Here is a 5,000-nt window from a genome sequence, read left to right as displayed (position 1 = left end):
AAATTCAGAATTCTGAGAATGAAGTCAAAATTCTGGATGTTTCTGGGTGACCAGAGGCCCCTCCTTGCCTCTCCATCTGAATCTTTGCTATTTAGAGGACGATATCTTCCCCCTCTGATTATGAAAGATAGATCCAGGATATAATTTGTGAAAAAGGTAAACCAATAGGCCCTTGCTCCTCATCTACTGGAACCACTTCATGATTCGTCATGATGCCCAGCTGGTCTGGGGCAGCCCCCTGTCTTAGCTTGTTCTTTCTTGCTTGTTCTTCTTTTTTCCACACCAGATTTATTGCAAGGTGCGAAGTATAGCATGTGAGCATAGAGTTTTGCCTATTTGTATTTCTTTGTGATGTGATTAAACGCATTGGGATTACGCTGAAAATCAGTTTTCCCACAGGGACAAATAAAATATCTCTTTCTACCCGCACAGAAGTTGGTACAGTATTTCCGGGAGCAGTACAATACAATCATACTATTATTTTGAGGGAAAATAGGGGTGCTTTCACATCAGGGACCCAGGGATACTGCACTCGGTAGGGTTTTCCTTCAGGTGGCAAAAGTAACCATGCCAAAACAAGGGAGGGGACTGCAGCACCAATACCAACCTCTGAACTGCACAGCTATAGATGATCAAATAGTAAGGCAGGCAAGGGGGTTGTTCTTGACATCCTCTCCCACATATCAATCAAAGTAGGCATATACACAGTCCATGTATGGGTTTAGGATCTTGCAGTTGGTACGCTTTGCTACACTGAAGCGACAACATAAACAAATTGTGTTTATTGGTGGATCAGACAACAACTAGGTGCACACCGCTACATACTGTCTCGGAGTGTGTGTATTCGCAAATGTACTCGGGTACGGAACAACGTAACTGAAGTGAAAGCTGACCCCCTGTTTCTACAGTACACCAGTACGGACTGATGGCAGCCAACGTTAGCAATAAAACGGTATCACAATGTGGAAAAATGAACAATCCTAAACGCATTCAAATCTGTAAGCTATGAACTATAGTTGAAACCTCACAGCAAGAGACCACTTAATACTACACACTGTTTAGGATTCATGAAACTATTCCCACAAATGAAAGGGAAAATGAATTCACAGTGTACAACAACAAACAACGAAGAGATGAGGAAACGAGTAGAAAAGGTGGGGAGAGGTGAGAAGAGTAGAGAGGAGAAGAGGAGAGAAGACAAGGGACTAGGAAGGGATTACAGGAAAGGTTGGAGTGAAGGAGGAGGAAGCAATGGGCTGTAGGAAAAGTTGAAAGGCTCTTGATGTATTCTAAATCCACTGTCAACAATGCAGGAAATGATCAAGAGGCACCCAAATAAAAAGAGTGTGAGTGAGTGAGAGAGAGAGAGGGAGGGAGGGAGGGAGGGGCAGGGATAGAGAGAGGGAGGGGGAGGGAATTGGAGGCAAAGAGAAGAGGAGGAGAGGAGGAGGATGGTAAACATTGCATCTCCGTGCCAAGCAAACAGGAGATGCTGGGATGTTTCAACAAAGAGCCACCGTTCACGGAGTGTGAAGGGGCGAGAAAAGGGCTGAGAGAGAGAGCGAGAGAGAGCGAGAGAGAGAGAGAGAGACTCTACTTACTCGAATGAGATTAATAAAAGAAAGAGGGAAGGAACAGGGTTAAGAAAAATGACAGTAGGTTAATTAATTAAGGTTGGAATCCGCAGGAGGGCTTTGCTTTCGTATTGGGGGCCTCCCAGACATGAGGACATGAGACCCCCAGGACCCTCAGTCTATGTCCACACAAATGAAAATAAATAGTGTGTTCTATATGAAGAAGACGTTGAAAACTTGGTCCAGAGAAGCGTATTAACACTGTAACAGACGTTTAGGAAACAATCTCCGTCCACACTACCTGGAAACGCATATATTAATTTAGAATTTCTGTCACAATCGGAGGTACCCGGATTGGACACAATCAATTTCCTCCTTCAATGCAAATACAATCCAGAATATGATTTAAACATCAACGATACGTTCAACCAAACTGTTTCATTCATCATTCCAGATAAAATCTGGATCTGGATCAGATTAATAGATACTGCGTAGAAGATGTAGAAGGCATTCAATTATGAAAACCACAGAGTGACAGAGCGAAAGGGTGAGAGAAATTAAAATTGAAAGAGAGCGAACTAGAAGGAGAGAGAGAAAGAGAGAAAGAAAGCGAGAGCGAGAGAGAGCGAGAGAGAGAGAAACACACAGAAATACACTCATGCATTCCAGGTGTAGACTCCATTACTGACAGAGCAGTGAACCGACCAAAAGGAGCGCTCCTTTCCCACTCCTGCCTTCTTGAAGGCAGGAAGTTCCTATTAGCAGAACACATATGATACGACAAACATATTCAGTCGTCATCTCATTGGCCAATCTAGTTGGCTCCCTATCTTTGCATGATAGGGGATTCTAAAAACAAAAACAAAAACACGAAACCTTAGCTGAACCCCTAACCATATTTAATCTAGCATACCTTATCGTTACCTTTAGAATATGTTAAAGCTAGTTTTCTTACCCAGTAACGCAACATACACTTTGATGCCAATAGTTACACATCTCTAGCTAAACAAATAAACGTATATTGTCCTTTTAAAACTGTCAATGTTTCCATCAATGGACAACTGTAAACAGACCTATCAGAACGGATTTAATATGACTATTTCAATTTTACATCTTCAAAATGAAAGCTTTCCTTAACCTCCCTTGCATGCATGTATGCACACTTTGTATGAAATGACTGCACCTGACGGAATCTGAGAATTAACTGCAACAGGGGGAAACCCCAGAGCTTGTTGAATCCAATCTACCTAAAAATCACCATGGCTTCAATGAGCCACAGTGCCATTTTGTTTCCACCAGAGCATCCCTTTCTTCACACATCAAAACACACACACACACACACACACACACACACACACACACACACACACACACACAAACACACACGTTATGTTATGTCTTAAGGGCTACATTGTTTGCCCTGCTGTAATTCTAGATCGGTTGAAAAGGTGGTGTCCCCAATACACAAGCAACGCTCAGTATCACTAACCTTTGCCTAACATATTGTTGATTTAACAAACAGGGAGTCGCACGCACATACATGTACGCGCTCATGCACAAACACAAACCAACGCACACACCCTCCATCCTAAGTACTATATATTTCTCAATCTATATATCGATGGTTGCCTCTGAGGATTTTTTTAACAATCACACATACAAAAACACACTCATATAAATACACACACTTGTCTAACACACCATTTCTGTGATTTTTTTGACCCCTGTCTGACCCAACATACCTGAGGGCCTTATAGGGCCACTTGCTGGACCAAAAGGCCCAACGGGACCCAATTGTGTCCCAGCTCAGACTGTGGCTTGAGTTAGATAATAGTTAGTTAGTTACCTAAGTCCGCCTGCTCAGTATTTACATAAGATATTTGAGAAGTTAGTTACTTCATTTAGCAAGCTGGTTATTTACTTAAGTTAGATACTTAAGTTAGTTGTCTGGTGAGTTACTTTAGGTGATTTATAGTTAGCTTGATGATATTTTGGCATCACAAGGTCCTCACAAAACACAGGAACAACTTCCTCCCTGAGCTTAGAATAAACCACTGTCTGAGCACTGGGGACAAAGTCAAACACCGGTCGGCCATCCAGAGACAGAGAGTGAATTCAAAATGGATAAATAAATAGGGCTACACTTCTAACCTTCTATGAATCGGGTCACTTGTAAAGTTGACATAAAAACGGTGAAAGACAAACCTCTCAATCAATTGAATTTGTGCCAAATCAGTTACAAGTAAACATGACTTAGATCAAAGGCAAACCATATGTGAGGTCAACAGCTAGCAAGACTCAACTGGACGTCATTCTTCATTCATTATAGGTAGATAGTATGCTTCTAAATCCTCTTGTTATGGTATAATACATTAGTCTTGGTCCTTAGTTAGTACAAAACAAGCCCTTGCATTGCAAAAACAAAAAACATAAATATATATATATTTTAAAACGTGGTTACTATGGACCAACAGATTACTACCAAGAAAGAATGCCACGGTATACAGGTAAACACGACTATAACTAACCTTTTATGAGGAAAATACTAAACACATCAAATCGTGGAATATTAACATTTTCTTTATAAAAAAATGTGGTAACCATAGTAACAATTCCGGCAAAACTGTAGATAGGCTATAGGTATTTAAAAGTGGACTTCAACCGCTGGCCGGGGGGGAGGAAAAGCAAACTTTGCAAACTCCTGCTGGTATTTCTCAGCCTCCAGGCTACACTTTTAGACCTGAATACTTGACTCTTACATTTCCAATGCCTTTGACTCGTGAAAAGCCAAATGAATTGCCCATTCATCCAGTACGACGCAACCCTTAGCCCCCCATCTTCTAAACGTAATCACGCTTTAAGCTTTAATTGGTGAGGTTGGTACAAGAAAAGTCAGATAAAAAAACGTGTATTTTTTTTCCATAGAAAAGCAGCAAGGCCACATCAGCCCTTTTAGCGAAGGAATGTCATCTGACGTCATCTTATTTGGGATCGGATTTCTCCTTCTGTGTGCGCGCCAGTGTGCGCGTCTGTGGGTGCGTGCGCGCGCGCCTGCTTGTGCCCCCCCCCCCCCAATATTTCTCCAACGTGCCCAGTGGATCCAGAGCCCACACAGAATAATATTTCTTGAGAAATGCATCTAAGACACAGACAGCCCAACATGTATGTGACATCTAATCAAGTAGCTTCAACTCTGAAGAAAACCGGCCCACATCATGAAAACCAACATCATAATAATTTATGACACGTCAACCTCTTTGCTAACACTTTAGTAGTAGGCCTACTCGTTTTCTGTACCTTTTTTTGCTTTTCAGACCTGTACGACTGGACATTGACGTCCACCAATCGATCTTTCCTGATCCCGATTTATTTGATTTCCACGTAGATGGAAAGAGATAGACAGAGAAAGCAAGAGAGAGAGAGAGA

At 41.8% G+C, this 5,000-nt stretch overlaps 1 protein-coding gene across 1 annotated transcript in view; it reads right to left on the bottom strand.

Moving 5' to 3' along the window:
* Positions 1 to 5,000, bottom strand: part of fndc3ba (fibronectin type III domain containing 3Ba) — an 89,420-nt gene that overhangs the window by 83,434 nt on the left and 986 nt on the right. The gene's annotated exons all lie outside the window — the stretch shown is intronic.

The sequence above is a fragment of the Pollachius pollachius genome (assembly GCF_949987615.1).
Source record: "Pollachius pollachius genome assembly, chromosome: 15".
NCBI classification, from domain to species: domain Eukaryota; kingdom Metazoa; phylum Chordata; class Actinopteri; order Gadiformes; family Gadidae; genus Pollachius; species Pollachius pollachius.
This window is presented reverse-complemented; position numbering and strand designations above follow the sequence as displayed.